This window comes from Phaenicophaeus curvirostris, chromosome 6 (genome assembly GCF_032191515.1).
Source record: "Phaenicophaeus curvirostris isolate KB17595 chromosome 6, BPBGC_Pcur_1.0, whole genome shotgun sequence".
Taxonomy (NCBI): Eukaryota; Metazoa; Chordata; class Aves; order Cuculiformes; family Cuculidae; genus Phaenicophaeus; species Phaenicophaeus curvirostris.
Genome location: NC_091397.1, coordinates 49,851,958 through 49,876,330, shown reverse-complemented (window position 1 = coordinate 49,876,330; position 24,373 = coordinate 49,851,958). Strand labels below are relative to the sequence as shown.

At 39.4% G+C, this 24,373-nt stretch overlaps 1 protein-coding gene across 4 annotated transcripts in view; it reads right to left on the bottom strand.

Annotated features, from left to right (window-relative positions):
• THRB (thyroid hormone receptor beta) overlaps positions 1–24,373 on the bottom strand; it is a 171,559-nt gene that overhangs the window by 107,221 nt on the left and 39,965 nt on the right. For 2 of the 4 annotated variants that reach the window (XM_069860124.1, XM_069860123.1), the window contains one exon: positions 20,802–20,831. The exons of the other annotated variants lie outside the window; for them this stretch is intronic. The gene's annotated coding sequence lies outside the window, so the exon portion shown is untranslated. The remainder of the gene's footprint in view (positions 1–20,801; positions 20,832–24,373) is intronic. 4 annotated transcript variants of the gene reach the window in all.

The following is a 24,373-nucleotide window of genomic DNA, read 5'->3' as shown; positions in this document are numbered from 1 at the left end:
GCATACATTTAACAAGATGGGAATTTCCTTACTCAAAGATGCCTCTGATCTCTGAAGCCAACTGCTTTTTGTCATGAACACTGTGAAAAATCACAGTGCCCAAGATTTCTACATCTGTGATTTTTGGCACATTTTCAAGGGTAAGAACTGAATAACTCGTGCCTGAACAACACTAATGAAACTCCAGCAAGACAGCAGTTTGTCCTGCAGGGAAGCATATAAAAGCCTAAAAATCATAGCAACAAGATGAGTGTGGATCTCTCATTTTCTGTGTGCTTAGGATTTCACAAATATTTTCCCCCTGCATTCAGGAAGGAGTTAGGTAGGCAAAGCGCAGCACCAACTTTTAATCTTGCTAATATAGGTCCTAAAAGCAGTAAATCATAGAGCAGCATCAGCTCTAGTATGGGATGCAGAGACCTACCCATTGACCTGCATACTTAGTTCAGCAACAATTTAAGTGTCATCACAGCTCATGTGAACTAACACTGGTCTACCTACATTTGCTGTGGTCCAATTTCTGCCTGGAGCGGAGATTGGCTGTTATTGAGACATCTTATTTATGATCCCAACACTTTCCCCTTCCTATGTGAAGTAAATAAAATTAAAAGGAAAGATTAATTATTCACTTCAAAAGATGAACTCCATTTTAGAAAGTGCAAACGGGTGACAGATACAGCATTTTTAATATTTTTAAACTCTTAATTTTCAGCATAACACTTGTTTCATTCAGTAGACTCCTCTCCCTGGGCATTAACCCTTCCCACAAAAGACATTTCATACACAATGAGCTGACCAAGCTGCCCAAGGCCATAATTCCATGGGAAAAGAGAAAGTGCTCTGAAGCATGCATAAAGGCTTATTTTATTACCTTGAAGTTACTTCTAATGCTAATCTCTTCATACATGTAAAAAACTTACGCTATTTTAAAAATACTATTTTGGGTTGAGGTATGGAAGACCTTCCAATTCTCCTTCTGCTCTTTAAGAAAACTAAACTTCAAGCAGAAACAGGAACTACTACTCCAGTCCTCTATTTTTGTTTGATCTAACCAAGAGCCACTCAAGTCAATGGGAATCTGTTAGTTTTTAGTTTAGGCCATGTAAGAGTGAGAAATTGAGAAACGTGTTTTCACCTGGCCTTCAGCCAGGGACAGTGTCACCACTAATGAGTGGCTGCTGTAGTGAGACCTTTTGAGTCACATGTGAGATATGAATCAATGAACACAAGGCAAACCCTATCCTCATCTCAGAGGGGAAAAAATCATTGCAGCTTCATCAGAAATACTTTTAGGTGTTCTAGTACCAGCCTACTGCCAAAAGAATTCACTGATAGGGAAGGGCAAGGTCTGTTTGCAAGGCAGTCCTCCCCAGGGAGATGCATTTTGCGGCTCTCAGCCAAAGCCTCCAAAACACCTCCAGGGTAGCAGTTGGGCTGGAGCTGCCCCATCACGTCCTTCTACTGCAGCCCAATTTGCCTATTTTTGCAGCTGGCACCACTAAAGACTACAAAAAACTGTAGTCAGCACAATCTCTTGCATATTGACTCTTCAGACTCTTCAGCTAATAAATACTGAAAGCAGTATACAGACTGGCAACAACTGCAAACACAGTTTGCATAGGAGGCTCTGCACCTCTCTCAGCCTTTTCTTTGTCATAGCAGCTTCTGCACTATGACCATCACGGTCCTTACAAGCCTCAAAAGGAAACTGCCAACGAAACTAGCTTCTAAAACCATCATTTCACCTAGTACTGGCACAACAAAATCCTTTTTGCTCAGTGCTTCTAACACGCATAATAACAGTGCTGTACACAGAGCATCACAATGAAGAAAAGCTGTACTGCTCAGCCCAATGATTCAAGGATGGTTTCTTCCTTTACTGCTCCAGAGGCACCAAGAACTGGCTCAGGAGCCTAAATCTTACTGCTAAATACATGCTTACTGTGCAGCCTGTCCTATCACGTTCAAGACAAAAAAACAAGTCTGTGTGGCCTACTAGAGATGTACATCACTAGAACATCACACATAGAATACTATCTAAATAAAAAATACTTTCAACAGTGACTGAGTGTGGAACACTAGCTTAAATAACATCTTGCAACTAAAAAATCAAGACAACAGAAGACCAAGTCAGAAAGAGAGCAACCAAGGATTATGAAGACTATTGCATATGTAGCTGTATATTATACAAACAAAGCTGTATGTTATACAAACAAAGTCTGGAAAAACATATTCAGCCAAAGCATCAGCAGTGCACAGGAACTCAATGATCCCTTCCAACAGAGAAATACAGAGAGCTTTACAAACTAGAAGTACTGCAGAGGAAAGTAAACACTACCTATTTTCACGTAAAGTGTTACAAAGCCTGAAGAGTGAACTATAGGTGTGAAGCTCAAAACAAAGCCATGTGTGCAAGCAAACACATGATCTGCATGTGCAATTACCATGGCCCTGTGTGATAAGTGAATAAATAATTACTGTTCTGGTATGTATACACCTTACTTGCTGTTGTTGGCCTGTGACAACACTGGCTTTGGGAACTACCGCTGCACCTCTGCTTGCAAATGAGCTGCACAAGGGAAGACCTATGTCTAGAAAGCTCACTGAAGCTCACAGAGTTTCATTCTGTTGTGTTACTAGCTTGACTTAAAACTTGAGTTGTGCCCCTAACCTGACTCTTATTGGAAAAGGAAAGATCTTAGTGCTATGGAAGTGATGCTGTAAACCTGAGCAGATGTCCCATGTGGGGGAGGTGGTTGTTGCTGATAACAACTCTAGTGATGCAGGTAGGAAGCAAAAGCTTGTATTTCAGCATTCTCCTCAAATACTAAACCCGAGAGAGATCGGTCTAGTGTATAAAATGCACCAGGATCCAGAGGTTTAGAGGGGAACGGCATGGCCAGCTCAGGTTCACATCTCTATGCTCTTTTCCCTTGCATAATGTGGTTACTTTTTCAGTAATGCCTGCAGAGAACAGTCCATTTCCCATGCCATCGTGCCACAGGTGTCATCTGGGAGTGCGCTAGTTGGCATAGGCCAAAACCATGTCATGGAATGTGCTAGAAGTTGAACAATAGGTACAATCATAAGCTACAAGCCCTGGCTCTGATTAATATACCAATGCAGACAAAGCAATGGTGATGCAAAGTGGAAGTGGACTCTTTCAAACCCACCACTGCAGTTATAATACAAACATCAGAAACAGGGCAGTACAGCAAGACCAAAGACTAAGACTCCAAAGTTTAGTCCTATAGCCACAAAATGATTATGTTTGCACTACAAGAAAGCAAAAACCACAAATAACTTCCAAACACAAAGTCAAATAGTTCTCTGAAAATAAAGAGGCCAGAAGATGAGTGCTACAATAGATACCAGGGCGCTGGCAAAGGCAAAGTGTGAAATGGATGCTTTCCAGCATTCAGTTTAGGAAGACAAACATTGTTTCACAAATTGACTGTAGCCCTGCTTATTTTCCAAGCTCCTAAACTCATGCCAAAGGGCTTGGACTTTCTGAACATCCTGTTCTCTGTTTCCTCCACTGCTAGTCTGAGTCCTCAGCACTAAATGTCTTTATTTCAGAGTTCCACTTTCTATCATTTTATTCCAAGTGCCTTACTCTGTAGGCTTTGTATTTTACCTCTGGGTAAGAGTGAAGACAAGCAGATTAATGAGAAGTCTGAACAGCACATTAATTTACACCTATTTTAAGAGCCTTCTACAGTAACCATCCTAAGGCGCCATATAAAAATAAAACTACACAAATTGCATTTAAAACTAACAAAAAGCTTGCAGACACTGGCATGCCTTTAACCATAAGGATCAATGCCTAAACGATTCCACAGTTCCCCAGAGTCTCAGAGCCACATGAACACAGATCATTTCACTGGTCATTGCCTGGATGCATTAGCGATCTGCTCAGATGTAAAGCTGAGGTGCCTCCATGATGGCCTGCTGGCAGGAAAATTATTATCCCCTGATAAGGGTGGAAAACCAGCTTTAGCCTACAAGCAACAGCTGGCCATTTCAGGGATCTCCTAACTGACTTAAGGCAATGCCTCCTGCACCTCTGAAAGGCAACTGCAGAACACATTTCTGCATCTTTCTTTGCCTATCCACAGCTGCAAGAAGTTCAAGGTACAAGTGGTCTCATGGGATTGACTGCAGTAGCAAAAGCTCGAGCAGAGACAGGACCATCATCTCTCATCCTATCAACTTCTAGCCCTCAGGTCACAGAATTATTTAGGTTGGAAAAGACCTTTAAGATCATTGAGCCCAAATGCTCCTGGGACTCCACCAACACTGCAAGAAACAGAAGCAAACACCTTGGCATGGCTGACATGCACACCGGACCTAGTTCATGCACCCCTAGAAATATATCTTCTGGCTGCTGGGGTGAGGTGATATGGAAGGCATTTATCTTAGTATGGGAGGAAACTGTGGTTGCCACTGAAGTGCCAGGGAGCCTGTTGCTGCTGTCGATGTGGATACAAAAGCAGCCCACTTGCATCCTACCTCTCTGCCGTAATCCTTCGCATCTTGCTTCCTTCCTCTTCCTTCCCACAGCAGCATTCCAGGCTGAGATCAAAGCATGTGGTCAGAACTACAAGGAACCAACTGTGCCCTTGTTTGCCTTAAATACCTGCATTTCAACACTCTCCATCACAGTGCCAAAGCAGCCATGGGGCACAGCAGATGCTTCCACGGGAACCTTAGGTGATGACACCTTCAAAGCAATAAAGAATCTGGGTGACACTGCACTTGGTCTCACACTCATCAGGAGTGGTGCTGGCTGTCAGTACCTATGTCACAAGACTGTGCAGCACAGATAAAAGCAACAGGCGCAGTCCTGCAGTGATCCAAGACCCCATACCCTCCATACAAGCCTTTTCTAGGAATACCCCAGCACGGATCTTCACACCCAGCCAGGGGGCTGACCATGCTGCTGTCTAGTAAACATTACTCCTGTGTGAAGCTCCCACATAACTCCTTTATCTAGCCCTGCCATTTTGAGGCAGAAATGGTTAAAGCAGTATACAGATAACCAGCTGGTCCTTGCTGAGACTTACTCACTTTCCTTAAGACAGTTCAGGAGAAAAGAACCAAATGATGCCTTTGTGGCCTCTTCACGCAAATACTGTTGGAAGATCAGCTTTGGCCTGCAAAGCCTACCAGACAACAGTGTGGCTCATGCAAGATACAATTCTATCTTAAAATAACATATTTATTAACATACACAAAAAAGATGGAACAGCAAAAATATAAGTGGGCAGCAGGATGTGGTTGCAATAGTGAAGTCAAGTTAAGGCCCAAGGGCCATCAAAACTTTAACCTGCTCATATTACTTTGCGTGCAGCTGCGATCATCAGCACGTGTACATTATAGAATTTCTGGAATTAAAATTTTTAAAAAAATGTTGTGGCTGTCAACATACTGACATTTATGAAGAGTACTGAATCTATTAAGTTAGCTAAACTTAAAGCTACAAACTTATGAAGGGGACCACAGAATAGTATCAATCTAAGAAGAACCAGGAGCCCCTTCCAATGGAATCACTTTTGGAAACCAACTCAAGAATACATACATAAAATCAACCAAGCAGACAAAGCTGGGATGAAACGTGAATCATTCTACACCGATGCTTTGGTAAAGAAGAGCTGGAGAGACAAGATTTCAAGCTTTCAGTGCTTGAGTAAGGAACACTTTCCTCACCATCTGGCTTAGAAATCACTTGGATTCCAGTGTGGCCTTCTAATAGCCAACAGGAAAGCAGGGAAACTATTTTAAGTAAGCATCACTAAAAATAAAATGGGAGATGCAATGAAAGGGAAAAAAAAAAGAAAGTGGTCAGTGCTAAATACAGTATACAGCTTTCACTATTTATACTTTGAAGGCTATTTATATTTGAAAGCATTCCCTTTCAGACACTGACAGGCGGGCTTCCATATTCATCAGTCTGGTATTCATTCAACTATACAGTATTTACAGAAACATGTGAAGGCCAACAGAAACAAAAACGGCATTAAAATTGATTTCTGTTACAATTTGAGGTTATTATTATCACCTCACATTCAATTTCAGCTGCACATAAACAAAACATTTCACAACTTCAAGGCTTTGCATGTTGCTGCTCCAGCAACACAGCACACCATGAAAAAACTAATGCAACAGTTTTGACTTGATCTGACAGAACTTATGTTTCCCGAGATAAGCTCTTTCACATAGGCTTGCTGTGTGGGCTTGATTTCTCAAAAAGCTGAACACCTGATACTGTCTAGTGCAGCACCTGTGGTGGCAGGGCCATAAAGCACCTGTACAACATCAACTCATGACAGAGCAAATCTAAAGGGCAGGACTGAAAAGGAAAGGATCTGTGAGAACAGAATGACTGCTGATATGCTGGAGGAGAACAGCTGAAATACACCACACAATTCTTTCCAAAAACATTGCGTTTGGCTCTTCAGAAGCTCAGACATTTGAAATTAAAGTGCAACTTCTCTTGCACATCTCTGAAGTTTCTCAGAAAACACCGATCAGGCATCCGATTAAGAACAGATCACACTCATAAACCCATTTAGAAAACGTAAGTTAAGATGTATGCTTCTTCTTTAGTAACCTGGATGATCTAACTTATTTTCAGAGCCAACTGACTGCTTTCAGCTAAAACTGAAACCTGTTATTAGCTTTGTTCGCATGTCAACACCATTTAGCTTAATTAACTAGCTTCCCTCTCTAACAGTCCTTTTGCTGATGTATTTATTAAGAACTATCTTAGGATGCTTAAGGTTTTACTTTGCTAGCATATTCTGCTCTCAGAAACACTTTTCTTGCTGTATCTTTTCTAGCTTGATTTGTTCTAGATTTCAAAACCCAAAATTATATGTAGTGCAACACAAAAAATTTCATTTTGTACGTTTTCCTACAATGACCACAGTATTTTCATGCCTCCACCACCCTCACATTACCCCTATTCCATTCTAGACCCATATTTATCTTTCCAGGGCCACATTACTCATCCATTTAGGTCTGGAGATTTGCCTTGTTTTGGTACAAGTTTCAAGTACTTTTAAAAATATTTTCTCTACTTTTAAATGCCTAGCCTTTGTAGTCCCATCAACTTAACTACCTACCAACCTCACCACCTTGTTTCCTTAATATCAAAGCCTGTTTTTCTGTGAGAAAGAGCATTATTTATGGGCCTATGTTTGCTTATGCTTGTATGAAATTTAAATGGAAACAAACGCACAGTTTATCCAAGCTTATTTTGTATAACCAAATCTTCTATAGTATCCTCATGCTATATAAGAATGCAGTCTGAGACAGCACATCAACATCTCAGTTCAGTAACCATTTTTAAGAAGAAATCATATTCACTGCCTGTCATAGCTTGCACCCAAGACAGTGAATGGCCTAAGTTTCCAAAGGATTGCACCTACTGAGGCATTTACAGCTATTATTTCTACAAGCAAAATAAACTTGCCCAAGACTGTTGAGGCCAACTGGCACGGAGAGCTGCTATGCTATTACAGCTCTCTTACCCACCAAAACAGGGTAGCTTCTTCCAAGCTGCCTCCTGGGAATAATCCCAAGATAACTTTCAAGATTTATCTGTGAATAATTCAGGTGAGTTCCTGTAAATATAAATCAAAACTATGCCAAGGACAGTTAACAGTATAGACAATTGATTTTCAGGGGCTGGGAATGCTTCCTAGCATCATTTAACTTACTAGTACAGATACGGGCATTGCATGAAGACCTTTTAATGTCTGCATGACCCTGAGTTCTTTGTGACTGCCTGGGGATCTTCATTAGCCTGTGATTTTCTCACTTTCCTTCTCAGAGACCAAAATAATCCTACTGATACCACACAAGCCACTGCTCTTAGGAGACTGTTCTCTGGCTTGATATATTAATCTTTGTTTTGTTCCAAAAAGGAACAAAAAGTAATCTTTGTCTCAAGATTCTTCTTCAGGTCCTTTTCCAGCTTTGTGCCCATGTGGTGTTTTTTTGCTCCTGGAAAACAAATCACCCCTAGCTAAGCTTTGCTGACGGATGTACCCTTGTACCTAAAGAAAAGCAGTCTTCAGACATACTCTTTTGCCTCTTCCTTATATTGCTAAGAACCCCAGATCTTCATGGCTCTTTTCTCTGGCTGTAGCACAACTACCTTCTATTTTCTCTCCCCAGTTCTTTAATCAGATCCTTGTTCCTCCTCAGCCTCAGGTATCCAGTTACCTCCATCTTGCCTTCCTTTCCTCTGGTACCATTCTTTGTTGTCGTCTATTTCTCCATTTTTCCAGTTCTCCATCATAACAAATCAGTCTTTCACTTGATTTCTCCAATACCACCTAGTGCCAGCCTCTACACTGTGATTATAGTCACGTGCATCTGTGGTCAGCTTCCTCAAAGACCTCTCCCTTCCAGCTGCTATTTTTATATATATAGCTGTGCATTCAGATCACCTCAACTGCTTCTTCTTCTCTTCCCTCATGTCTTCAGCTCCCTGCCTCGAGCTGCATCTAAACTACTTGGATATTCTCCCTCCTCACTTCTGTCAGGAGACTTCATGTAAAAATAGATCCTATCAGGTAGCACTGAAGAAAGTCAATCTTCTCACATCCAGTCTCACTGTCCTCTTCGCTATCCTGCGTTCAGTGCTGTATCACTGCACATCCTTGCTTGTCTCTGCCTTCAAGGAAAAATGACTAGCCTAGCCAAAACCCATCCAGACTGTAAACTTTCATTAAATGCTGGCTTCCTCTGGCCACTGACCTTTTGAATTTCTGGCCTCACCTGAAAGACAAGTTACCTGCCCAGCCTGAATTAAGCTCTCTTACACATGAAAAGTTTCAGTTGTAACCAAAGACACGAAACCTCCTTGATATCCTTCAGCTGCAAGAAGCTTAATCCACAGACAACTGCAAATAGTCCTGCAAACACCAGAGAAAGGAAAGAAGAAAGAGTAATTACAATGCAGGGCAGGAATTTCTGTACTTTTCTACAACTTGAAGAAAAATGGATGCCTACCTAAATATAAGAAAGTTAAAGAAGCAGTGGAAAGAATTTTATATCAGAGATCAGTAAGCTCAGTCTGAGTAATCTTAATTTTCTGTTAAGAGGATAGGTACTGAGAGATAACTCCTCACGCTTGCAAATTAGGGGGGAAAAAAGTTTACATGAATCTCAGAAACAGAACATAATTATTGGAGTTTTTTGCAAAACTGGAAATGATTGCAGAAACATGTAGCTAAAAGGAAAATAAAGTTCAAGGATTGAACAAGGATATATTTTTGCAAACCAAAGTACAGACTCCAGCACTCATATCTAAGTATGAAACTATATTAAGGAGTTGGATCATACAACCTAAACTACAATTTATTGTTTCTTTCCCTTGAAACAACACAGATTGTATAGAACAAATAATGACAGATCTTCAGAAGTTATGTGGATGTGTAAGAAGAGAGTACAAAGCAGTGTGTCATCTGAATTCTTTTATTATAGAATAAAAATACAAGTTTGTTTTGAGAATTGAGAGATTAACAGTTTCACTTCTAGCGCACGGCTTTCCTGCACATCCACACATGCAAGAAAGGACAAGCAATTAATTGCAGGAAAGCCTTGTGCCCTTAGTGCTTTGGTTTATCTCCAGAACTTAAAATCCAGCAACGCTGCTAAATAAATAAGGCACATTAAGACACAAACAGAAAGAGTATGCTCATTGCTTTCACATAAGACAAGCATCCAGGCATCAAATATAATTGTCAGTAAGTGGGAGGATTTTCAAAGGTTCAAGCAGACAGTAAATGCCAAGTTCAAAAGATACTCAAAGCTGGCCTAAGTGATCTAATTGCGCCTGTAAATTCACAGTCTCTGAAAGCTATGAAGTCTCCTTCACTGTCATTAAAGATTTTGGAGTGTGTATCTACTATAAACACTATACTAATTATAATTAATTACATTAATTTTCTCTCATAATTTCCACAGTGATTCTCCTAAAAAGAAACAGGCCAAGAATACATCCAAACAGGTACTTCCTCTGCTAGGTCACCAAAGCAGGTGGTTGTACCTGGCTTACTGACTTTAGTAGACATCTGGCTAAAACTGATGTAGGACCCAACCAAAAATTAGTTTGAAGGGGTTTTTCTTTATTCAAATCACCACAAAACCACCATGAGGTCTGAAACTGCTAGACATTTCTAGCCATTTCTAGTCCCTGAGTCTCTAACAGCGTATCACCATCAGTCAGGCTGGCAGCACAGGGAGCCTCACACTTCATCTGACTGCACCAGCCTTACCTGAACTAGTTGCACAAAAGCTACTAACAGCTTTCTGGCAGGTCATATTTACTTGTGGCCGCTGTTTTACTGCTGAGGCCACATTTACTTGTGGCCAATGTACAATGCAGTGACTGATCCACAGATCCTGGCAAAAAAAAAAAAAAAAAAAAGCAGGAATCTTTTAGCTGGCTTTAAATTAGGGTCATTTTTTCCCTTAGCTATGTAAACAACAGTGCAATCCTTGTCTTTAACCAGGGATGCCGTTAATACTTTTTAGAAAGATGCATCAGAGTAAAACAAAAAGGTTGTATTAGAGTAAAAGCCTACAACATTAATTCCATACCTGATAGAGAATTTATGGAGATAAAACAAAGCGCAAGCCTTTCACAGTTCCTTCTAAAACCTCAGAAATCTTCCTCTGAATTTCCAGTGTTGCTTTGACTTGCTTTTTAGACCAATTCGTTGCCAGAGGTGCTGTGTAATTGTTTATGTCTCATCTAACCTGAAGTAGAAGTTGAAATTCAGCAAATAAATACACAAATACCTGCTAGTGATTTGTACTTGCAAAATATAACCCCAATGTTTATTGTGATCCTATTAAAGAAGTCCCCAGTAGACATATTTCTAGCAATGGATTAAATGCCAATAGGATCAGATTTCCTGAGAGCCAATCATGAAGGGCTAGGAAACCTGTGTAAAGAATTTTGTGAATAAGATCCCAAAGATAAAACCTTTTGTTATTAAAAATATGAGCATGAATATGCTTAACAGGGGAAATGTGTCTGACTGGTTCAATATTCGACTACTTGCCACATATTTACGTCAAGGAAAAGCACTTTTCCCACCAGTGGGAGAACTGATTTACATGGGGTACAGGGAGAAGAAGAAAAATGCATTGTGAAAGGGCTCTTTAACCATTCTAGTCTAAGTCTTAGAATATGTCAGCTGGACAAACCGAAAATATCAAAATAAAAGATGATCAAAGATAGTGTATCTTCACCTGGCAATTGGTAACTATGTGTTCCAGCCAGAGAAAACACTGGGAAAGCTACTGGAGGAGTTTTCCTTTGGCTCAGGGAACAGATGAGCAAGAGTTCTCCTAAGGCATTGCTTACAAAGCCAAAAGCTGTTAAACCCAGCAGCAGCTAAAGCAAGTTACAACACAGTCTGCTCCAGCCTATGTGGACAGAGCCAAGCTGCAGTATAATAACATTTAGGGGAAAATGGGAGAGAGCAGAGAAAACATACCTTATGGTTTTATCCTAAGCCTGAAACAGACTCACAGAGCTGTCTCAAGCAAGTCAGAATACAGAGGCAAAAGGGGCTTTTTGCTCAGTGTGCTCTACTTTACCAGTGCAGTTTTAACAGTGGTACTTTCTAGTGTTTATTTAATTGACTTTTCTATTGCCCAAAAAAGAGAGGCATTTTCTTTGAAAAATTATGCCACTTGCTGTCCTTGAGGAATACTTCTCCAGCCTCTCCTGACATGCATTCTTTCTCAGTTAATCTAATTTTTCCTATATGCCACTCTACTATTCTAAGCATTTTGATCAAACTGTTCTTGCAGCGCTGCTTTCTCCATGCTCTTCTACACAAAATCTTGCTCTTCATCTGCCCTTGCACATTTCTTCATATCCATGGTTCATTTTCCTTTCTTTTCTCAGATTTTCAGTTAAACCACATAAAATGGTGTATAAAGACTAGAGGGAAGTTTAAAAAGCTGCTGAAGACAAAAACAGGCTGGAATTGTGAATAGCCATTAAGGGCTGTGCTCTAGTCAGCTGTGCATCTCTAGCTCATTACATAAGCATGAGTGTAAAATCAGCTTCAAATAATTCCGATTTGTGTGATTTCCACTTAATTTAAGAATTTGCTGGAGCAAACTGTACTGACATTCTAAGGAAGGCAGAAAAAGTAAAGAGGATCTAAAACATTTTCATACAATGAGTGTGATGCTATACCAATCAGAATCAGTTTTTAGGACCCCATAAGAACATGGGGTCCTTGTCACTTGCAGGTCTCTTTTAATTTTATCTCAAAGAACCAGTGAAAAATAAAATTTAAACAAAATCATAAATCTATTACATTGTACAGCAGTCTCCTGTATAACCTCTACCTTTTCCTGTATGTGAAACCTTTACCTTTACACAGCCTTTGGAAACACAGAGCATTGAATCCACCCATGCGGAACGGGAACCCATCAGGGGCAGCCTGCCGTTTTCCCACAGGCTTCCAAGAGAAGTGAGCACTTCCTGCCATTTTCACCTACATTCTGTTGCCAGCCAAGCTGGAGCTTTTCCCATAAATCCCAGTAATTTCCAATGAGTTGATCTTCAGAAATGGAATTTTGGCCAGAAAAATACAACTTCCTACATCTCAAGAAATTCAGAGCTAGTGAACATCTACATATTGGCTACTTATCTGGAAATCTTGATGGGTTATTTCCATCATTGTATTTTGAATTGACTTTACACTGAATTTTTTACTACTTCATATATCTGTATATTTTACAAATCCCCCAGTAAGGGGATGAGACTAACAGTGTGTATGGTTAATGTGTTAATATAAAGGAAGTCAGAAATGTCAAAACTTGTCATAACTGCTCGGTAAGATTCCCTCTCAGCACTACACATCTACTGTAAGTAAAGGACTAATACAGTTTTTAACCTGATGTCCTCAGAGTCAGCAAAAATTTGGTACTTCTTTTCCATGGTGACAGTCAGACGTGGAATAGAACATTTTCCTTGGTTTCTGTGTGACCTATATGGAAATGTACTGCCTTTCTGTGAGGTGCCCATATGTTTCAAGTCTAGTTCAGAACATACAATTACCTTCCCTGAAATATGATTATTTTACCTTTACAACTGCTTTTTTTCTGTGATTATTAAATCAAAGAAGGGATCATTTGTTTTTAAAATAATTTGTGAAAGGACAATGAAAGATGCTGATGGCTAGAAGGATGGGAAGGAGTTTCTAACAGATCAAAAGAGAGAGCATTAATGAGCAGATGTATCCTGAAAGTTCTCTTAAATGCAAGCATAGTGACTGTCTCAAGACTGTTTCATTAAAAATACAGGACTGCCCATCAAGGTCCAAGGAAAAGAGCTTTTACTGATGCTCAAATACCCTGTAATCCACCATTCTGCAGATGAGTAGAAAGGGAAAACAGCAGAAGGAGCCTCAGTCAGCAGTTCCCACTTGAAAGAAAAATACAGTAGACTCCGTTTAGTCCCCTCTTGCTCTTCAAGCAAAATCATCCCAAGTGAAAACACAGGAGGAGCAAGAAATTGATCTCCTGTCTCCCATCCTCCTGCCTGATGAGGACTGCAGGAGCTCCAGCTTTTGCAGAAAGCCACCTTTCATCCTCAACTGCACTCCGACTCCAGCGGTACCCAGAGTCCACAGAGAGCTCAGGCCCTCCGAGGGCCAAACTCCACCACTGCTCTTCACAGAGCAGCTCAGGTAAGAAATACTCCCCGCGCACAACATCCTTTTGTATTATGCAAGTGAAGACCCTGAACAAAGAACCCAGTACATCATGTAAGATCAAGGAATTAGAAACTAACCAGAAAGTCTGACTCTCCAGTCTCTAGACCATACTCTTCAGTCACTGAGTTCGGCTGGCATGCTTGAGGCAGCTTAGCAACTGAAAAACAAAGCATTTGAGGCTGTATTTCTTCTTCTTTTCTGATGTAACTTGTCTAGCTCATCATGCAACTTCAATCAAATAGGCATGCTGGCTTGCAGTTTGGTTAACGTTCACCTTTTTGGGTTCATTTCCATTTTAGAGGAGGAGGCGCTTTTTAACTTAGCGATAAACTGTTCTCTGTCAGGAACAAAATTAGCCATCAGTCCTGACTGGTTGCACCTAAAATCCATTAAAAAAAATACTCCAGGTTATACATGCATTTTACTTTGAACTTCCTACTAGATTGCATTTGCACATACATTAGTAAAAAGTTATAAACTTCTACATCTTTCACTGCCTGAAGGAACCAAAAATATTAGCACTGATTAAATATTTATTTTGTAGCAACATGAAATCTGTCATGCAACAAAAAATTACTTTGAATGATACCTCTTCAGCAAGGCTGTGACTTACGGTTTTTCCTCTTACCAAGTTACACATTCAATAAAAATACAGCTGGGCCAAGAAAAGTCTGTTTTGTTTTGGCAAAGCATCAGACAGCATCTTCTGGTTTGCCAACACAGGCAGAATCTTGTCTAACTGTGGGATGCTCTTGGATTTACTACCTGTTAGCGAAACTATTAAGAAGCACTGAAAGATTCCAGCCCCCTTAACATATCCTCAGTTGAATCTCACTAGTTTGTAAGCTTTCAGCTTGCACACAAGAATACAGCAGTCTTTCCCCACCTCTCAGGGAAAAACTAATAGGAAAGTGTTAAGCCTCATGTTACTAGGACTTCACTACTTTTACAAGCTATGCTAAATAATTAAACTATGCTTGTCAAATAAGTGATTAGAGAACATTTTGTGCTGAGACATATGTTTTTACTATCTATTTACCTCAACCGACAAAATTAAATCATTCACAGAGTCTTCCGCACAACAGTGCAAACAACTGAGACCTTGAACGTGGAGAGGAGGAGAGCTTTGGGACTCAGACAACAAGTGCATATAGGATGTGATTAAAGAAAAAGCACTGGATTAAAGCCATAAATTAGGAAATTGAAACAACAGACCCAAAGCTTGCTCTGAGGATGCTGCTGAATGAGAATGACCTAGAAGCAAATCCACAGGTCTCATCCACAGGTAGGTCTTAGGAGCCCAGATCAACAACAGGACAACCCACACAGCCAAATGAAGTAGGTCTAGCCAAATGAACAGCTGTCTCTCCCACTGATGGGAATTTATCTGTTTTGCCAATCTGGCAATTTTTCAGAAGCAGACTTCTAAAGGTTACTAAAAACAAAACACCACCCGGATGCAAATCCCTTTTGGTAGCAGCCACACATGTGCTGTACCAGCCTGCTGCTACCAGAGCCACATTCATCCTCCCAGGGCTGCAGCAAACAGCAGGACCTGCTGTCCTGAACATCATCGTGATGTTCAAGTTGGACTCTATCAATGACTGCATACACACAATCTGCTATTTTTCAAATGTACTAGTCAACAAAAGCCACATTTCTGTTAAGCAGGAGAGAACATTCCCGATGCTCTTGTTTTCTCACGGCAGCAGAATTTGCGTGAATCAACACTTTTTGCAAGTTATGTAACAGTGAGCACAACACACTTAACTCTCATCTCAGTAGACATTGCGAGCACAGTATAAGCATCAGGGTATTTATACCACACTGTGCTCTAACCCAGCATGTGAATATAAAAAATTAAAAATAAAAAGGTATATTTATTTCTTGGAAAAGAACAGCAAGGTACCCAGGCAAAATCATGGACTCTTGTATAGGAATTATTAAGTAAATGAAAGTGCAGGAAATAAGACTCAATAGCTTTTTAATACCGTAAAACTGAACCTTTAAAGCAAGTGCAGCTCTTCAATATAAATAACAAATTCAAGACTAGCAGTGCTTTGGAAATGAGCCAAAGGAACTTCCCAGACCTCAACACAACTCCTCACTTTTGTGATCTGGTGTGCTTTTACAGCATTGCCTGTATATCTAGCAATAACCAAAATCAATTTTGCAGCCTTGTGTACCACTGTCTAGGAGAGGTGTTTTTTCTGTGGTATGAAAGACTGTTTTCTTTTACATTAAATAACTTAGCCATGAGCTTTCACATGGAAGAAAGCAGCGGCAATTTGAAGGATCAAATACATTTACTAATGGAGAAAGCAATTTGCTTCCATGGCACGGTCTCCTCCACTTCTTTTCAGAACTGAAGTATCCATTAAAAGTGACTCAGTGGTAGCAAAACCATGGGGGAAAAAGGCATCTTGAAGTTTGCTTTTAAATACTCTACAGTATTACAGTATTATGGCTATCAGTAACCTGTGAAAATTATAGATATGCACTATATTTTCCATAGAGATGGTACATAAGAAACTTCATACTAAAAAAATCACAACTGTTACTGCACAGCAACCAGCCAAACATGTTTGACTCTTGACTAACCAAAGTCTTCTCTCCCTTCTACTTTACACAGCCACAAATCTCTTACCTACTTGCATGAGTAACTAACCTTTTTCTTGTTCTTCTTCAACCTCTTGCTCTCCCTTGCTTTTCTTTTTTTTTCTTGGATGTCCATGAAAGCAGGCACAGCCCACATCTGGAGGGACACAGGCTTACTTATCTCAGCCATCTTACTTTGGGTTATCAAACACAAAGGTATTTCTCTTCTCTGTTTTTGTTTTCCTATTGGTTTAGTCTAATAATTTTCCCAATTCATGTTTAGACTGCCATGTGTAACCATACATACGGGTTAGTCAAAGGAGGGAGAGCAGTAAGGATGATCAGAGTACAGAAACAATGAGCCAGGTACCAAGTGTGCATCGTGGAACTGCAGGTCCCAAGTGTACTGGAACAAAAATTCTCTGATAGGTTTGGGCTGACCTTCAAATTACCTTGGAAAGCTCTAGTTTCTTAAAGTTTTAAAGAAGAGCTTTTCCACAGGCCTTTCAACAGAGCTGGAATTACATTAAAATGATCCTGAAAAATTTTTTATGTACACATATGGCATGCACAACACTTAGCTGTTGCTCCTGTCATAATCCTGTGGAGTTACACTGTACATTCCTGTAACAGAAGCAACACTCCATAAATGCAGTAGGGTGACATAATTCTGAGCACAAATTGATAGGCTTTTCCATTTGCAAGATTTTGTACTGTAACTCCTGATTGATTTTGGACATTGAAGCTAATGGGCTTATCAAAGTACCAAAACCGAGTCAGGGTTATTCTTGCTCAACATTGTGTTTCATGCTTCTTCAAAAAGAAGACTAAAATTACTTTCTTGATCAACCATTTCTATGCATTTTCTATGAAAAAGATCTGCTGCCTCTTATCCAGTGTAACGAGGAGGCACTCCCCTGCTGCTGCTAACTGAAAGACAAGTATCCACCACATCCTCTCAGTATACCATACAGGTGCCAGAGCAAACATAAAAGTTCTTTCTTTTTTTTGGCTTTGGGGAAAACAGATTATTTTATAGTAGGAATTTTACATAATCTGCTGGAAATTTAACCTGCCCTTTCTACTCTTATGGGTATTATGAGTTCAGATACAGCACTTGGCTATAGAAAATCTTGCATTAAAGATGATGACATTATCCTCACAGAATCATAGAATATCATAGGGTTGGAAGGGACCTTAAAGATCACCTAGTTCCACCCTCCCTGTGGCAGGGACATCCCACTAGACCAGGCTACCCAAAGCCCCATCCAGTCTGGCCTTAAACACCTCCAGGGATGGGGCAGCCACAGCTTCCCGTGGCAACCTGTTCCAGTGTCTCACCACTCTCACAGTGAAGAAATTCTTCCTAATGTCTAGTCTAAATCTGCCCTTCTCCAGCTTATATCCATACCCCCTTGCCCTGTCACCACAAACTTTTATGAATAGTCCATCTCCAGCTTTCTCGTAGGCTCCTTCCAGGTACTCTAAGAAATGCTAGACAGATAAATCTTTACTTTTCAGCGCTCTCAATACAAAATGCAAGCTACTAAGTAAGTCAGGTGAAATATTAAAAGATTATGCAGAAAGATGTGTCTATGGGATGATCAGACAAGAGCAGAAATTCACTCCGTTCCAGTATGTATGACCGCAGCACACAAAACCTGCAAACTCAGCAGTGCCGCACCCACCACTGCATTTCTTCAAGGATCTGCTCAAAGACTTTTCAACCTTTCACCCCTGGAACAAGAGTGACCTGCTCGAGCTCTGATTTTGGAAATCCTGTGGCTGCCTGTACCACATAAGAGCCTTTGTTGGTGGAGATGTGGATTTAAAAGGCCTGAAGGAACTCATGTTAATCTGCTCTGACTTCCTGCCTGGCACAGGCAGTAATACCTCACACAGCAATTTCTTTACAAAGCACAAGAACTTGTAACTCTATTAGAAGATATTTCAGAGGGAGATCTAATCTTGATTTAATTACTCCAAATGATCTACTGCATTCCTTTCCATGCTTTTCCAATCGTTAATTACAGCTACAGTATCGTATTTCCAACGCAAACTTCTCATGCTTATCTTGCTGTGTTTTTGTCTGTTGGAGCCCTATCCTATCTCCCTACACAGATATTTTTAGATACTAACCACATCACACCTCAAACTTCTCTTACCTGAGATAAATGGTTTGCCTGCTTGGCAAATCAAAATAGGGATTCCTAAACCCAACGCACAGCAGCTGTGGTGGTATTATAGGTAGCTTTTGACTACAGACACTAAAAGAGAAAAGTCAATTCAAGTGAGAGGGGAAGGCACCGAGCATCATCTCTAACAAGCTGTTTAAGCTTTCATAGCAATCACCCACTTGTAAGACCTGGAAATTTGGTATAAATAGCAGTGAGATCTACAGAGTTTCATTTTTAACTTAACTGATAAATTGTAGCTCAAACTGGATCAGTAGTTAATAAATACATTAATTAACTCATAAAGAAATAAATGGCTGATGGCAGGTGGCTTTCCAGTACTCATATGTCAACATCACATAAAAATCCTGCTAACAGAATGACCCAGTACTTCTGCAGGCACTGTCAAGGCAGAAATCCAGGAGTGGGCAATATGTACCCTAAAATACTTTCAGTTGTGACTCTGGGAAACAAAATGAGTAAATTTCCATTACTGCTCTCATGCTATATTACTTATGCATATTACTTAGACATTTATATTACTGCAGCGTTCAAAGGCTCCACAGAAGGCTCTCTTGTGTTAGGTGATCAACTACAAACAGAGTGAGCTTAATTCATTTTTGCAATGTTTACCTAGTTCTTGTCTGGCTGAATCCTGGTAAGGAGACAGAAGGAGGACTTGTGTCCTCCCTGGATCACAGACGCTGATGAGATCAGTGTACAAAGACTGCTCAGAACTAGAATTTCTTCTGGCATTTACTAAATCCCTGTACTACCCATGTGATTCTCAACACATTATAAAGTTCTTTGGCTTCCTTAGCCCTGTTCCAGAAGGGCTTTCAGTTTCTCACACCAATTTGGTGCAGAACAGCAGCATCTTGCTGCTGAGATACATTACATATGCACACACCTTTGTAACTGCAAATACATACACATACTTTCCATGTACTAATACAAGGCAAGAATATGCAAAGCTAGACTGCCTGCTATTTACATCACTTAAAATTTTTCCATGACAAAGAAAGTGATATGACACTGCATGACTTTTCCACAACTCTTCTGTTTCTCCCATTAATACTTCACATTTCTACTCACTTGTGGTTCCAGACAGTTGACATTTTTCATAGCTAAACTGATTTTTTTTTTAAGCCTCCCTCTTCCTTATTCCAAGGATGCCCCTCTGCAAATTATAAACACGCTTTATGTAGATGTATCAGCTTTTACTGTTTTAAGATGTTAGCAGGTTTAAAAAAAGATTCCTTTTTCATCACACTTCCATTTGGAATAACTTGAAATAGGTGCATGAAATCCAGCTAACAACTCTGCAAGCTTTTACTTTAAACACTGTTAAAAAACAAACCAGGCAAATATGGGAGGAAAGGAAAAAACTAACCAGCAACTATTCCCTTCCTCAGTATCCTGTGAATGACTATTAAAACTATTACCTGAGACTGAAAAGTAATCATATATTTCTGTAATGCTCTGAAAAGGTTCATACTGCAGGTGCCTGTCAGAATAAATTGCTGTCATACACCTGGTCATGTCATTTGACGTAGCTGCTTTATTTGCTGGATAACAACAGCAGATGAATGTCAGCATCCTCACTATCAATAAAAGGGGGAAAAAAAAGATAAAACTCCCCTTTTTAACATCTCATGCTGATAGTAACTTACTGAAAGACCTTCTTTTGCCTTTTGCTTATCTGGCAGATGCATAGAGAACCCATTTCCAGAATGCAGCAGCCTGAAACATGTTACGTAGTAGAGGAGGAAATACTCCAAGGAGAGTTCACTCCCTCTCTACAGATACATTTATTTAAGTATGTCATTCATAAACACCCACTACCACATCTCAAAACCCAAGAATTTACTATGAAGTGACTTATTTTATCAGCATAAACTATAATACTGAATTTTCAAACTGCCAAAAAGTTCTCCTTATAAGCAAAGATTTATTTGACTGAGTTGTGAAACTAGAGTCTGCTGAAAAATAATTTCCTGTAAACTCCTTACAGGCAAAAAGAAGTTTCCAAATCTATGCAGCTATCTTATTTTGATTAAAAGATCAAAGAGTGTCTCAGTAACAATGAAAAATAGTGTAATGTTATTACATTCATTCTGCAATACTGCCTCCTTTCCTTTTTGTGCTTTGACATACTGACCTACACTATGTCCAGGATCTACTCTGAAATACTGAGCATATTTGTTAAAAATTACCTCCAACTAACTTGAATACCTTATTAAAGTGGAATAAAAAAAAATCTTACCTTACTAGAGCTTCATTTTCTGTTCTTTCACTGAAAAGAGTAAAGATATTGATATTAAGTATCCATTTGGTGAAAACTACTTTCTGAAGTTGTTATTTTAGTTTCACATCAATGAACACCAAAACTATCTGGGTTCTTTTCACTCAATTCTAATAGATTTACATTATCTTGGGGAGTTAAACATTCTCAACATTCTCGGGTGTTGGCCTTTATTTACTCTCTTAACTAGTCATTCTGAACAAACATTTCAAATGCCTCAGAAATATCAATACAAACAATAGATCTAGTCAAATCATCACCTAAACTGCAGGCTGATTAGGCACACTTCATAGGTTTATTTTCACTGAATCAGTACTTTATGACTAGTATTTGTATTGTTATTGTTTTTATTGGACAGTTTGGGTTTTCTGTGTCAAAATGGACTTTCACTATGCCCATTCAAAGTGTTTCCCAGCCTGCAGTGGGTTTTTTTCAAAAGCAGCAGTTTTCTGCTCAAACCCCAGACAAGTAGGGTTAGTGTAGATGAATGAAAGCATCAAGGCATTTCATTAAACATCTGCTTCAACTATGCCATTTTAAATGGCACATTTGCCAATATCTTACCAACATACCTCACAAAACAAAAAAAACAAAAAAGCTTTAACATTATTCTGAAAAGGTTCTGGCATGACTCAGAATAATCAATGAATTTTGAGACCTGCAAAAATATTAATTAACCTTTCATTTATTTGTGACTTTTGTTCAGTCCTTTACAATCGAGGAGAACTATGTGCAGGCATAACCACTATAACTGGGAATTGGATTCCGATAACTCTGAAGTAAATGGGATTTTTTTACCACTAATATATGCAAGAACAGAATCACACTTTATCTTATTTCATTTTCTAAATTAGCATAATACACAGCATGAAATAGAAAACAAAATGCTATGTCTAATAAGATCTGACAATTATGCTGAATCACCGGCAAAGTACCTCAACCTCTAGCACTTTCTGTACACTTCATCAGCCATCAGTCAGTATGGTTAGAAATTTACAGATGAAGAGAGAAGGAGAGACCTTGTTCATCTTTCTCAAGGACAAATTTGAAGCTTGGCTTCAAAGTAGTTGCAGTTGTTGAAGAGGTGAATTCTCTGCTCTATAATGAAAATATTGTGGTTTGGGGGACAGAAGGTTTAAAAACAAGAGTCTTCTAGGAATGGCTGCAGATCTGTCAGTCTGAGGGAAGCAGAGCCTAAGTGAAAAGTCTAAGTGCCCCTTCCCTTAATTTAGAGTATGTTTACGAGACCTATAAAATAGGCCTATTTCAGAAACAGAACAGGTAGACTTTAAAAGAGACATTCCTGAGGTGCAGAAATTCATTAAATTAAACATCCATTTTGACAAAAGGCATGAGATCTCAGTTTTATGATTCAGCTCATCACAGCTGACTTTTACAAGGTCTGATTTATCACAGCTGACTATCTGCACATATCTTCCTACAAAGGAAGAGGAATAACTATGAGGTCATTTCATTACTTAGTAAAACATATAAAAGCTCATAGGTTTAATTTTCTACAGCTCTTTTGGATAATCACCTATTAAAAACACCCATCAACACCAGACTACTTCACATTAACAGATCTGGCTCTAGGTAGGGGTCACCCACTACAGATAACTTACGAAAGCTTCTGCATGCATCACAGGCATCAAGAGAAAGAACTAGTAAGTATTGTATCATTGGATACTACAGAGGGTTTCAATAGGATTGAGTGGGATTTATTACAGCATGAGCCAAATCCTCCTTACTTTTCTCATGCAAAACACACACTGAAGCTAGCCAGAGTGCAACTAAGGACATATTATGTCTCTGATTTTTCATTACTCACCTGTCCCAATACTACAATGGAACAGTTCACAGCATAAAGTTTATGGGACTAGAAGGGTTCTTTGTGGGAAGTGAAAGAAATATCTTACAGGATAGCCTGTTCTAACCACAAAGCAGGTACAGAGGCAAGTCTGAAGAAGACTGAAAGTCATCCTGGACTTCTGACAAGATCCACAGCTTTTCAAGAAGAGTATTTCTATGCTAGAAAAACTCACAACATAGGCTGCTTTGAACCATATTTAACTCATCCTACATACTTTTAATAGAAGAATGAAAGCTGACTTTGGCAGGGTTTATGACTCTCAGAAATAAAAAATCCTACCCTGCTTAAAGAAACAGTTAGCATAATTTACCATAACTGATCTAGCTGTTGATAACAAGACAAGCTACAATGACAGCCATGAGGACCTCCCATCATACATTCTCATGGTCCCTGCTGCTTGCCTAACTTGATGGTCTCAGCAGACATTTGGCCAAGAGCACAACATCCATGACAAAGAAGGGCCCATTACGTCCTCCATCAGGTAGCAGGAAATGTCTCTCTATCTTCATGTGATCTGACTTCTATCCAAGTGGAGATGAAAACCACACGGGGTAAGTGAGGCTTCAAGCATTCGATGGTCCCTGCAGAAGATTTGTCAAGCTTCTGGCTTGATCTGCCTCTGACCCCTTGGCAAATAGTTTCACTTGGGTTCTTTGCTTTCACACAAAAATATAGTATTTCTGGTTAACTGCTTGCACAGCTTTCATGCTTAATAACCTCCTTGTTTAGGTGGAGCAAAAGATCTTATTTTAAAAAAATAAAAGAAGACATGTTCATTACAATATTCAGTTGTGTCATATTTCTAAGCATATGCCTCTTTACAGTAAAAACTGTAGTTGTTCCCTGTCACCAAATGTGTTAACTTTGGATGCATTCCAGCGGGATTCTAGCAGACTGCCTCAAAAGCACATCAAAACAATTAAGTTAAACTAAGCAGACAATGATCCACACTCTGTGGCAAAAGGCTCCATGATTTCAACTCAACAAGGTATTTACCATTATCCTTTCAATTCAGATACAAAAAAAATCATAAATCTTTTGCAAGCTCCGTCTTTTTCAGACCAACTCCTTATCAATCAGTTTTGTGAACACTAACACTAAAAAAACCTACTGAGATTGTTTCAGCAGTGTACGCTGCTACTGATGCTGTTCATAAATCTTCTTAAAGAAGACCTACCATCAACTCCAGTTGAACCACAGAAAACTAATACTGCCAGACTGATCACACAGCAGAAGAGATGTAGATGAAAATTTTCTCCTGTACTAGACTTAGAAAACTCTTGACTGCATGGAGTTATACACTGAAAGTGCTCCTTTTGGTTTCAGCCATTATTATTTCATCTTTTCTGTTGCATGCTGTTCAACAGAAATCGCAAAGCTGAAGAAACAGCAACATATCATACTGTTAACCACAACACAAGTTTGATCCCTATAGTGAATACTCAATTAGCTTTTTTTCCAAATGATTCAGGACTTATTGGGTATGCCATAGGAGAAAAGGCACTTTGGTGCACTTCATAAAATTTGGATATAAATAACACATTCTGCCTAAGTCTTTGAACAGATACCATGTTAGGGATGAGGGCACTACCCTTCCTCTTATATATATTATTATCCAATAAAATCCAATTCATCCTATTAAAAGTTACTTTTAGGCTTCTGA